Source organism: Argopecten irradians, chromosome 3, assembly GCF_041381155.1.
Source record: "Argopecten irradians isolate NY chromosome 3, Ai_NY, whole genome shotgun sequence".
NCBI lineage: Eukaryota > Metazoa > Mollusca > Bivalvia > Pectinida > Pectinidae > Argopecten > Argopecten irradians.
Window position 1 is genome coordinate 107,646 of NC_091136.1, and position 14,747 is coordinate 122,392.

Below are 14,747 nucleotides of genomic sequence, written 5' to 3' on the forward strand. Positions count from 1 at the left end.
AAATATAGAGGGTGTGACAACGAAATCAAACCGAGGGTAATTCCATGACACGTACCAACCAAGGCTTGCCGAGGTTGGATATTCAGGAATTCCCCCCTCAGCCAGGAAATGATTCCTTTTTTTCCATATACAAAAGATAAAGATAGAGATATTAGCACTAAAAACAAACATTTTCACACCGACATGAAAATGGTTCCTGTCGACTGCTTCGACAAAAATTGCTGACGTAATGAACAATTCAAGTCACCTTAACACCCGAATGAAGTCATGAAATCACGTATTATGTTTTCAGGTTTAAAAGGATAGGCGCGCCGCAATCTGTCTATAACCTAGGGGTTGACAAAGAATCACTCAGCGGTTTTACAAACCGGTTGAAAAAATAGGATTTATGGGAGAATATTATAGGTAAGCGTATATCAACCGATTTATGTCAGAGAGTGTTATAATCGCATGGTGTAGAGATGGGGCACTGTATTTCGATAATGGCTATGTCGAAAGCTTAACTTGTTAAATTAACTGTGTTGATAAAGCTGGATCGACATGTTGACCGTTCCAGACCGTTTTCTATAGAGACAGTATAGATATTCGAAGTCCCCCTCCGCTATCTCATTGATTTTTAGGACAGCTGCGTAAACCTTCGACTTGTGCATCGACACCATGGAATGACGTATAAATTGTCCTCATTCGAGGGAAATCACGAAATTTATTCCGAGGGACAGTACTCTGTCCCTGTTCCTCTAGTCCACGTCATGTTACTAGAACTGACCCGCTGGTCTGCTGTAAAAACTCCACTTCAATTTCAATGGTTTTCCACCTGTATTTCCTTTGAGTCTTTGTCACATTTGAACTAATAACAGGAGGTGATAGGAAATAAGAAAATATGATTCAACCTGTGTGAGGATTAGAGGACAAATAATTGAATTGATCTAAACCTTACATGCCTTACCAATTGACGTGAACTTACGCCATAAAAATAAAGAAATAAAAAACCAATGACTTGCTGTATCATATAAAATACACGTTCCAACGATCTGATGGCTCATTACACCATTGAATTGAATAAAATAGACTTTTAAAAAAATCAACTATTTTAATTTTTGTTAGGAAAACAAAATTGGCCAATCTTTCATTCCGAATGTATTAGAATAATTGTTTTATCGATAGTGCTGCTCTAAAATGTTTCAAAAACATGTTGATAAAGACACGAATCTCCGTAGCCTTCCACAACGAAATAGAACAGAACCAGAACTGTAGAATGACGAATCAGGAATGTTGTTGGAAGCCGTACAAGTGTAGTAGCCGGTGTCCTCATACCGTCTGGTCATACCGGGGTCAGGCAGGTTCAATACTGATTGTAACGGACTCGAACTTCCATTTAGCAGGCGTATTTCAGTTCCACTTTCGGATGTGTGCCTCCATGATCCGAATTGGTAGGTGTCGGGGTTACCCTCCGGGTCACAATTTAGTATTCTATTCTGTGATATAAAGGTGGTGTTGGTGTATCTCACGATGACATTTAGTGGGTCTACCCGATTGGAAAAAATCATAAATGTATGTATTTTATTTATATTAATATCAAACCTTTTATCAAAAGTATTAGGATAATATATATCTAAAATGCAATCATAGAATACGCTATTTACTTTGTTTACAAATCCATTTCCGTGCAGTGGTTAACAGTACGTTATGGTTTTTTTTCTATTTTATATTGGTTTGCAATTGGTTTCCTACCACTGACAATTGCTATTTTTCCTCTACCAAAAAGACGAATTATTTTTCTGCGGTTACAAAAATTACTTAATTGACCCATCATTTTAACATTTTTATTTTCGGCGTTGCGTTAAAAGAGCTTCTAATTTCACTTCAACATACAATGTTATAAACTATTAATTGTGTCACCGAAAAAATTCCGTAGCACTTTGTCATATATGGAAAAAGTTCTGATTGCAAAAAACAAAGCTACATAATATATATTTTGTGTTAATTATTTTCCATGATATTAAAAACAACCAATTATTGTTCAAATTATGATATAATCCGTTTATACAGTGTCGCCGTTGGGAGAGTATCTTCACATTGAGACTATATTAATTTCCTGCATAAATCATTGTTGTCACATAAACTTTCCTTCTAAACTTACAGTATGTTATCGATGACTATTGTATGTCCTAACTTCTCTTCGACCGAATTTAGAGGTTTTTTACAGCTTCTACACATTAGTATCAGTCCTCTGTCTGTATGCTGTGTAAATGGTATAAACGTAGAACACCGGACGTGAACGTCAGCTTCAGGACGGAAGTTGACCTCCTACTATTTTGGACCCATGTTATAGACGACGGGGCAGGGTTACTGTCCACGTCAACAATCGAATTTCAAGTTCACTTTTCCCTCAATCACCTTTTCTCCTGAGCGTGCGGTTGTTATGGCATATCGTTAAAAATGGCCTAGGTTCTGCGATGTAAATGTCAAACTTAATGTATAGCTTTATTAAATGTGGCTAGCCTAGTGGTTTAATTTAGTCAGCTTAAACACAAATGCTTGCCAACTGGTTGTCTAAAACATTATATCAACAGTTGATAAAAAGATAATTTGTGTGCAGAAAAAAATAGACTTAATACGATGTACAATATTTACTAGACATTTAGTCAAAGAAACAAAAAAGGTGACATCAGCAATTGTGTTAGTGGTGGCTCATTTTAGTCAATAAGCCAGTAAGCTTAAAATTTGTGCATTGAAATGTGGAAATAGCTATTGTATGCACTTTTGAAACTCTTAAATACTTAATTAAAAGGTGAATTGTCTTGCCCCACCAATAAACATAATTCACCTCCTCAGAATGGTATCATATGTTTAAAGTGCGAGTTATGGGAAACATTGTAATACTATTGCCCAAACGATATGTAATTGCACGGGTACTATCAATATTTAAATGGACGTGCATTTTTCAAACTTGATGTTCATAAGAAAGAGTATGTTATCCTAAACACTGGTATGTAAAACAGTACTAATTCTACATTTTAAAAGCAATTATAAGTATTTCCAGTATGTTGGTGAGTATGTTTGGAGACATTGTTTACCATCCTTTGTGTGGTTCTTTTTGTTAGATAAACATGTATAGGCCATAGTTTATACTGACGCTATACGTGTAATTAATCATTTTGCTGACATTCGCGAACACGTTTCGCAGCATTCAATTGCGCAATTTGCCGACTTTGAAATATGGACACTATCATGAGAAAAATATGCGAGTGTCGTGATGGTTGATATTATATTACTTACACCTGATTATCCAATGTGTAACTGAGGCCGTCTTCTCTCCCAGTGGTCACGTCCTCGTTCTGGGGACCACACACTGACCACGTTATCGGCCTGGTACCTGTCAGGTACGAGTATGTAGCACCTGTGTAGATTTAAACCCCCGTAACTTCCTGACGTGTTGGCGACAGTCCGCTGTATTTAGGTATCTCGTGTGTGTAACCGCATGTACCACGTGATGTGTACGTGTCTGTTGTACTCCTGATGTTGTACAGGTCAAAAGTCAGAGTATTGGTACCGTCGCCGCGAACCACCCCTCTGTTACCGGTGGATACTCACACTGTCAGGTCCGACTAAAAATACAAACAATTTTTATCGTTCAAAAGAGGTTCGGAAAAATAAAGGCCTGTTTGTCTTGTATATGGAGTCGGCCATCATCACTCATGTTACAGTAATACAGCTATACCCACAATGTCTGGCTCATTTTGAGGACAAACATGCAGAATAAAATGGAAATAATACACATAGTGGTCAGAAGAAACATCACTAAAATATCTGTCCGGATTGTCCTATTATATGATAAGTTTATATGCTCTTTCATCTAATCTATATATGTTATGCGTGTTTTTAGTGATTTAACGTTGGAGTTTACATTTCCATTTGGAAAGCAGTCATTTTTCTAATAAAGACGGTAAATTGGTACAAGAAAAAAACATAAAACATAAGTCTACCCAGAAGATGATTCTGTAACTTGCCATGTGGTGTACATCTAAAAGCATAGGTATGAACGTTATTCCAATCCACAGACTTCATCATTGTCCTGATGTGTGACTGTGTTAGAGATACTTACACAATACTGTTATATTGTCTGTCGTACTGACGTCAATCCCTCCAGACAAGGCCCGGTTTACTGATTTTTACATTACACAGACTTTCCTCATTGTCTCCACGTCTTGACTGTGTTTAGCGATACTCTTACATTAATAACTGTTAATTATAGTCCTGTCGTACTGACTCTATCCCACCATACGAAGGGTCCCGGTTACTGAACTCTCTACAGTACACAAGACCTTTCCCCATTGTCCCTTATATGCTGGACTCGTGTTTAGAGATACTTACACAATACTGTTATAGTAAGTCTGGTTCGTATAGACTCAATCCACACTCCAGAACAATGCCCGGTTACTAGTCTCTTACATGTAACACAGACATTCCTCATTGTCGCTGATATGTGACCGTGTAATAGAGATACTTTACATACAATACTGTTATAGCCATGTCGTTACTGACTCAATTCCTCCAGAAACAATGCCCGGTTGCTGACTCTACAGTACAACAGCATACATCCCATTGTCCTGACGTGGTGACAACGGCGTGAGAGTGATGACGTCACGTGTGTAGGTAACAGTAGAAAGTAGTGACCAAAATACCGTGACCTCCTCTGGATTACTTGATAGCCATGTTCCCCCAACATTCCACTCGATGTCAGCAGCAGGTCTACTTCCTGTAGACACACACACCAACTGCAGGTCTGTGTTCTCTGTCTGGGACGAGGGGGATGATATAGTAGACTGTTGAGGCTTTACTAAGGTCAAAGATACAGGCGGAACAAATAAATTCACGTATTTTTTGTTTATTAGGATAACCGACTTATTTTGTGATTAATCGAGATATGAATATCTATTTTTTACTCCAGTCAATACACATATACCTTAACCATACGCGCATGCTTTGCAAAAGGTATGGACTGCGCCTATATTCTAACGTATTACTAGCTAAGTTAACGTGTATACAACACAATATATACTCACAATCTAGGTATATCAACACACTGGTGGTCTGAGGACTGGTCAGGGCTGGACTACTAGACTGACATGCATATAAAACTTTATACTCACAATCTAGATATACCAACACACTGATGGTCTGAGGACTGGTCAGGGCTGTACTACTAGACTGACATGAATACAACACTCTATACTCACAATCTAGGTATACCAACACACTGGTGGTCTGAGGACTGGTCAGGGCTGGACTACTAGACTGACATGTGTACAGGGTTCTGTCGTCTGCTCTGGTAAAGACTTGTGTGTACTCGACTGTGTTGTTTGATATCACGAGAGTGACACCATCTTTGACCCATGCTACATTTGCGGATGGAATTCCACCACGTGCATTACAGGTCAGGGTCAGACTTCCACCCTCCGTCCCTGTTGTCCTGTTCTGACCATCTACTACGACTGTATTTATTATGTCTGGGAAATCTGGAGAAACTGAAATGATGGCGTGCTATCAATAAGGGGTGTTTGTAGTATCTTATCAATACAGATATTCTGCATGGAAGTCGTACGGGTTCAGCAGTCAAGTGATTGAGGTATTCAAACAATCATGTTTTATGGTTTCACCGATTGAACGGAAATTTAAAATTTTTTGTGGAAATTTGCCTATTTGCATGTAATAGCATGAATAAATCAACTCTCATTACTTTAATATATTAGTTGTAAACTAAGATAAACGATATTTTATTTACAAATGCCTTCACGCCATATGATGAAATCATTGTTATGCAATATCGCCATTTTGTGGTAATAGTTTATGCAATCGGTTTATGAAGCAATATGTTGATGATACTGCAATTTAAGTGAACCTTATAACGCACATAAATGTGGTTGATATTTATTAATTACATATATTTGTTAATGCTAGCTTTACCTTTAAGCAAAATGCACATAAATGCGAATGCGAATTATGAACCTTAGTGAGTTAATATTGTGTTCCCTCCCTGTGTTTCATTACTTAAAGTTCTACCATGGCTGGTGTACACCAATTTAAAGTGAATGGTTTAATGTCATTATCAAATCAAATTACATGTATAGAAATGCTATTAGGTACGCCTCTTTCCAACCTGTGGCCGACTGAATAGTAGTCTTTATTAATAAAATAACTTACTATAAAGAAGCAGATGATAAAATGTAACTGTAACGCCGATGTTACATCTGTATTCCCTGATGTCTGAAAGTTTTTACATCACTGAGATTAAGATTGTAGCTTCCATCTGATCTTGTCACTGTTAGTCTATTTCGTAATGATTCTGGCATAGATGGATTGATATCCGTACCGATTGTATAAAAAAATAAAGAAGGAGAAGTAACAGACCATTGTGTTGTGCCACCAGTATCATTACATTGTAAAACCGTGGATCGACCTAGATGAGTGTATGTTAGGGTAGCTGACGTCACACCTGAAATCAACAAAAGTCTATCGGGTACCACCATACTGTAGAGTTACAACAACTACGTTGTCCACTCTAAAGCACACTAACGATGAATAGAAACAAATTATATTCTATTAAAGTTCTTTTAAAGTTTGCTCCATTCAATAAAACAATATTTGACTTCACTTGCAGTTCCTACGATACAGCGCCAAGTTTAATTGTATTTATATCCAAAGTATGCATTAATTCACTTTCATTCAAAAATTGAATGAAATATTTCAAAGACTTGCTATTTTAGTTAGCCTGACGGAAATTCAAACAAATATGCCAAAGCAAGTAGAAATATATTGCCAAATATTAAAAAAAAATGTTTATGTTCCTAGTTTCCTATTTGTAACTTTTCCAGCAAACAACATTTAATTTGAAAGGCAATGTAGGAGTATGTGTAGTATACAGTGTACCTTGTACAATAACCATCTGTAGCCCCACTGTCCCGTCCACTGTACATGTATATATCCCCGTGTCCTTGGCCAGGATCTGTGTGAAGGTCAGTGTGTAGCTCCCTCTTGAGTGACCAGCAGATATTCGTGATGAACCACCATCCACACCATCCTCCACTGTGGTACCCGTAACCCAGAGGTGACCACCAGGTCCGGTCCAGGTCAGTGTGGTGGCCTGGTTATCAGCCGGACAGGTCAGTGTGATGGGGGCGTTAATCTGGACATACACAGGGAGGATGGCCTGTCCTGTAATAATTATATTAATTACCCATTCCCCGTCAGTATAGTCCGTCAAAATGTTCATATATCCAATTAGGTAATATTTGTATCATATACACTTACTATCTTAATCTTCCAAGATAATCGTGTTAATTTTATAGAAAAAATATCATCGTAATGATAAGCAATTATTAGTATAATACCTAATATTGAAATATATTTACTGTGCTGTCCTGTGTCCGATCACTTTATTTACTTTCGACACCAAATGATTTCGACATAGCGTTATTTTAATTTGATATACATAATATATTCACTCATATCACATCTATATTTTTTATTGCAATCATACATACATATGTAATTATAAGAATTATCATAAGCCCTGGAAAAAACATGACGTTTTATTTTTTGCTGAGTCCAGGATGATACTTACGTAAATGTATAGCGTCAGAAATAAAATCTATGTCAATGCAATTAAAGGCATTGTTATTAGAAAGCTGTCAAAATGTCAATGAAATTTGCTTGTCTTAAAGCAAATCAGGCTGCCTAAGAATGTTGACAACCTTTTCAAGTATTTGAAGAAACGTCCTCTCATTGTATCAATATCAGTGGATTTACATTTACATTGAAGTAAACACAAAGACTAACTAAGTAGTCTTGGAAATGTTTACTATTATTGTTTTAGATATTAATGAATTGGGTATTTTGGATACTCGCAAAGGTCATGGTTAGTTATAAATACATTATGAACGATGTCTTTTGATATCCTGTGAAGCATGTACATATAACGTGAACCTGTCAGTAACTTATCGCGAGTGCTAGGCAGGAAGCCAACTTTATGTCACAGATAATCAATAGTCTTGTTTTACACCTTATCTATATTATTAAGAACGCGGAAGTTATATAGATCCTACTTGTGTAAGGGAGGTAACTTGTGAACAGTGTGGGTCGATATATAAATAGTCACATAAACAATACAACCTTCTGTGTGTGAACGAAATGATACATGCATAACTAATCAAATCGTTTAAGGATCTATCTTGCAAACAGATATTAACATAAATAAAAGACGTAAGAAACATATCACTTACCTTGTATGGCCTGTACCATAGCGAATACCCATACAGAGAGAATTAGCATAGTGTTGATCGCCTACCCGGCCCATGCTAACATAATATCTTGTAAAGTGAACCAGGAAGCTTTGAAAACAGTGTACATAAAAGGTCACTTAGTTCTGTAGTTTTAAAGATCATACATGCACGGCAAACGAGTTGGTAAACATTTTCTTTATGGAAAGTGTATAATGAAGGTGGGGAATAGAATCGACTGCAGGTATTGTCAATGTTTATATAGTTGAAGTTATTTATCTACAGAATGTTCCTGAAGATAATAGCTGATTGATGTTATCTTTCTGTAAGTAGAGGTAACTGATATGTACATGTTTAGTAGATAACAAAGAGGATTTAACACAAAAAGAGTGTAGGACGTTGCTTGATGGGTAGATTTATAAGATCAATGCAATGATACATCAATCGCTTGTATTAAGAGCTCAGTTTAGCTGTACCATGACTTAGCTGTGTTTTGGATAAAATGTGTTAATAAAATCCAGTGACAGCAATGCATGAATACCTTAAGGCAGATCGTGCCTGTTAACAAACACAATATCAAAGACGGATTCATACCACCCGCACCTCCCTCACTTGATGAAAAAAAAATTGTCAAGTGACAGTTTGAGTTTCCTGAGTGGCGATGAACTGATTTTTTCTCCAATTGTATGCAGACAATGAACAAGATTGAATTATATCGTCCGTTCACGGGGTCTGGAATCAAAAACATGCATTCATAGCCCCGGTGACAGTGTGGTATGGCGGTTTATTTACCCTAAGGTGTAATATTCCGTAATAAGTTAAAATTAAATATGTTCCATTGATTATGAGTAAGCTAAAATGTGATTTCACACTGTCACTGGGGACATAAATTGTTTATTATGCTTCTCTGGGGTTAAATATAAAACCGTATTATTTAAATTTACAATTACTAAAATTTAACTTTTTACACCTCATCCATCATTGTACAGTATTGGAGGAAACGTTCTAAGTTGGATAACTGCATTCCTGGCCAACAACGTTCAAAGTGTCACCGTTAATGGTCAACTATCGACAGAACAACCAGTCACCAGTGGCGTACTTCAAGGGAGTGTGCTGGGACCAATCCTATTCCTAATTTACGTTAACGATATGCCAGATATGCTGGACTGCACAATTAAGCTATTTGCAGATGACACCAAATTATCAGCAAAAATAACATCTGATGAAGACCGTTCTAAGCTGCAAGAAAATATCAACAACATGTGTGATTTGACGTCGACATGGTTAATGAGCCTAAACACGGACAAATGTAAATTTTTGGAAATTGGAAATAATCTGGGAAACCACAATTACCCCCTTACAACACAAGGCAATACTACCACTATCTCACGAGTAACCATGGAAATTGATATTGGGGTCACTATAGACAACCAACTCAAAACCAGCACAATGTAATGCAGCAGCCTTAAAAGCGAATAGGATGTTGGGAATAGTGTTCCGCACCTTCACTTATATGAGTCCGACCATATTCCTTACTCTATACAAAACTTTAATTCGTCCCCATTTGGAATACGCAACCACTATTTGGTTACCAATGTTGACACGTGATAAAATCACACTGGAAAACGAACAACGAAGAGCAACAAATAGGATACCATCAATTCCAAACTTATACGTATACAGAGCGCATCAAGAAACTCGGGCTACCAAGTTTAGAATATAGAAGAAACAGGGCAAATGTGATTCAAGTCTACAAGATTTTAAACAAAACATACATTCTGTATCAAACAACTTTGTTTAGAGAACTAATTGGTATAGCAACAAGAGGACACTCGAAAAAACACTTTAAAAACAATTTAGGCTAAACTCAACCGGAAATTTCTTTAGTAATCGAGTAATTTAAGACATAGAACTCGCTCTCAGAGGAAGTGATTACATCACCAACGCTTAATTGCTTCAAATCCAGACTGAACAAATGTGGGCCAACCACCCAACCAAATTTCGACCATCGTTCTACTATTGAGTTAGTCAACTGAACTGTGTAGTGTAGTACGAACTGTTAAAACAACCACTAACATTTGTAATGGGGAGTTTTTTTTACACCCAATAGGGTCACCATGACGTATATGTACAAAATCAACATTACATGAATTAACGAACGATTACCAAGTGTCAAATAAAGACACCTTTTAACGCAACCGGAAGTTTTAAACAAATAGTACGCGCATTTACAGTATAGTACTATATCAGTCGAAGAAAGTATAAACATACATCAAACAAGCCCAGAAGCTTACCAAATATGTCATTTCAGCGATTCAGCGATTGTTTTACAATTGGAAGGGAGATGACTGCAAGTGTAAGATTGGCGATCACCATGGGACATACGCCCCAGGGAAATACGATATTTATTTTCCCCGATGTTAATACGATATTTTAATGTCCCTGCAATGTGGTGTATTTTAAGTAATCAAAGACATTGTTATCAACTTTAAATAATATTTATTATGCATGTACAACATATGCATGTATCTGCAACCATGAAAATGTCTTTCTTTATTATTTTGGTTATGTTACATATGTCATTGACAAATTATTGATAATAATCATTGATTAAATTTGATATCACTACAAATATTGCTCTTATAGTTCGACCAGCAAGTATATATATATATATAATGTTTTTAAATGCTACTTGATATTTATAACATAACACATTTTTTATTCTTTTACATCAGATGTATATGTCTTCAGGGTTTATGGTATGGATCATGAATCATATATAATGTTAGCTAGTGCGATCGAAGGAATCGCATCAACAACTGATTAACAATTAACTATAACTAGGGAAATGTGTTGCGTAGCATTCAGTCATTGCTATACTTTACAGAAATATATGTTATTGGTAAATATACGCATATATTCTAAAACAGCTGAATCACATAAAGAACGTTATAAAAGTGGCTGTCAGTATTTATATATTTTATTGTAAATTGGCCAAAAACAACAACAACAAAAAAACATAATTTCAATGTACAAAAGTGTACGGGTAGTACAGTACACTTGAAAACCGCTATATAAAATGTAAATGAAGCTTTAATGATACTGTCAAAAACATATAATACCATATATACGAATTGTTAATATCATGTAAATGAGTTTGCTTTATATATATCTTGATAAAATGGCAATATGTCATGGAAATTCCTCAATCTATTTTGTCTGCACGGTTAGGATGATTTCATTGGCCAATAAAATATACATATTTTTTTAGGAATGAATAAATGCATCTCAATGGGTGAAGTTCTCATGCTGGTTTTATTTCCCTTTGGATCCACCAATAACGGTGTTGACGTAAGTTGTTTTATCGCCTGAAATGAAATATCTCATATTGTTTCAAAATTCATAGGCTACAAATATAATTTCTGAACACTGCATTTTTTTTTAATGCAGAATTCGCAACTAGCAGTATTCGAAGTTCAAAATTACAGTTAAAACCCCCTTTAACTCGAACTGCAGGGGTCCAGATCAATAGAGTTCGAGGAATACAAGGTATGCGATTCTTCCAAGGTTGGTCACGATCGATCGTTAAGAGTCAAAAGTCTGGTCTCAAACTGTGTCAAGCAATGCGTGTCAATTACATTTTAATTACCGTAACTTGCAGCATTTTGGAAATTTTATGAAAAGGTACTTTTGATAGTAATATAGTAATATCAAGTTGAAAAATATGTATTACATAAAATGAGCGTACGAAAATGATGACGAGAAAGTAAATTAAATGTCATTCACAGCAGAGAAAGCGATCGTCATTTATGTCTGTACATATTTTCTCTGAAATATATCATACGAAATGAGTACTAGTATTCCACATGCCTGTCGAATGAAAGTAAAACATATTGAACATATAAATTGTAGGTAAGCCGACGTAAGCTATTTCTTCCACCTTTTTTGTCATTTCACAATCCGTATTTTCTATTAGCACGGATCAACAACTTTCGTATTTTCGTATTTACAGCGATGATTATTACGATCGAAACATTATTTAATGCCTTTTCTGAAATGTTGAAATAAAGTTAACATCAAACAACGACTGGCTATCGTGTAGATAGGTAATACTGACACCGTTAATCTTTAATTGCCTGAAGGCCTGTATAAACACAGACAGTGTTGAGGTGATCCATGTGGGTCTGTGCAGTCACGTGTGATACAAGTAAAAATATGTTCAAGGGTCGAACACCTGTTCGACGAATACATGGGTTGATACAATACTATGTATTTGATGAAACGGGGATATATTACTGTTCGAGGAAAAAGGGGTATTCGACGAATAGCTGTTCGAGCTATCCGGGGTTTTGTTACATAAATTTTATAGGGACACGGTCGAGACCGTACGATCAGTCCGACGAATGGGGGTTATTCGAGGAATCAGGGTTCGAGTTAAAGGGGTTATACTGTATGTATAATTTTTACCTTGATGTATTTCAATTTTATTCTGCATTAGGTATACACTATTATTGAACCAAAAACACGGTAGCTGACATAGGACTGAAGCTGATATTAGTCTTACAGGTTTTACAGAAAACAAGCAACCACAATATTAATACAAAGCTTACCAGATGGTGTAGAACTATGCAGATCATCGTAGAAATTCGGATGTGATTGTCTACCCAACATTTCGTATTGTCTTCAAAAGTAATAAAGTGAATACATAGTGATAATAAATTGTAATTATCGTGAATATATTCAAGGGTTTGTATAATGTAGAGACACATGTAATATGCATGATACATTAACCATGTGCTTAACATGTAGAGGAATAATCTTTGTTTTACCATCTCAGATTAATTAGATTATTAGAAAAATTACATTTTGAGTTAATTTTGAAACACATCTAATGTCCTTACCATGTAAGGAAATGAATCTACGATTTATGGAACCGATATCCCCTGCAATTACAAACAAGTTTTATGAATTGATGAACAATCGTATGATTTACTTGCAATTGTTTAAATGGATAACGCAAAGTTTAATTATAAAATAATAAAAAACAACAACAGCAAAAAAACATTAAAAACTATAATATTGATTAACACAACTTACCCGCCCATTATCCTGATGGACTGAATCATTCTGATACACTGAAACAGCAAAACACCAATGAAATGTTATAACTCTAATAGGAATAACATCACTTACTGGTTACCGAATTATAGATTTGACAATATAATTGTAATTTGTAAATTGTGTTTCACTATAATACCAGAAAACGGTTATATATGGCGGGACTTCAAATCTGGTGAGATTGAAATCACGTAATAACTATAGAATGTATCCAACATATCATGATTTTCATTTAAAATGGAAATAAAAAAAACAATTAATCTGCTACTATTTATCTCATGTTACTTCCTTCTGGATGTTGTTTATATTATATTTTGAATTTGATTTGATTGACTTAACAATCCATTAACAACAAGGATAATTATAAGACGTACCACGCGGGTAAAGTTTGTGGAGAAAACCTGATGATTACCCGAAGAAAAACACCGCCATTGATTAGAATCTGGCAATTGCTCTGAATGGAATTTGACCCAGAAGTCGATGACTTGTTGCATTATGTCGGGTCATGATTTACGCAGCCCCTTCATATGGATTACATTACATCAGATTGATTAATCAGAAAGGATGTAAGTTTATCTTACCGTGATTACTTCTTCCTAGATCAGAGCTATACAGAAGCCTGTGCAACATCCGTTGTGTTAAGTTGATCTTATACAGACCTGAATAGGAATAAAGAAAAATCACACATTTTACTGTTAGCCCAAATCGTGTGTCAGCAAACATATTATGAATATTTGTAAAAATAACAAATATGTTTTTGCACTATTATCAAACGTTGAAGCCTTACCTCTCATTAATTGGATCTTGAACTCTCGCAGCTGAAATATAGATTGTATATATTATTTCCTTAAAGTGAAAGTTAATGCATAAATCATTTCAGCACATATAATATTATAAAAATGTTCTGATTTCATAATTAAATGTTTTAATACTAAACCTCAAAGAAAGCTTGCCTGTTAAGGCGTCTTACTGTCAGAGCGTAAGCCTGATTAGTTATTTTTACTGAGATAACACAACACATTATTCGAATAATAAACATATAAATAAAACGTTATACCTCTATCTGATAGCTGACACTGGCTGAAAATAAATCAAAGAACACACGTTGATATTCTGAAAACATATTCTAAGTTAGGCAAAAATGCTATTTCAGTGTTAATTAAGGCTATAATCATCGTAGAAACTAAACTTGGGGTAGCATGCGCTATTGGATTGTTTCATTTACTTTCATTAGTTAGGTATTACAGTTTTATCATTCAATGTCGTAGATATATTAATTACAATCCGAGAGTACGGTTGTGAATTTATGATTTTACTAAACACGAAGCAAGTCGATGCAAAGGCTCCTAC

The 14,747-nt window shown here is 35.5% G+C and overlaps 1 pseudogene; it reads right to left on the reverse strand.

Annotated features, from left to right (window-relative positions):
- Window positions 1-4,580: 4,580 nt before the first annotated feature.
- Window positions 4,581-8,886, reverse strand: LOC138320170 (nephrin-like; annotated as a pseudogene).
- Window positions 8,887-14,747: the final 5,861 nt, after the last annotated feature.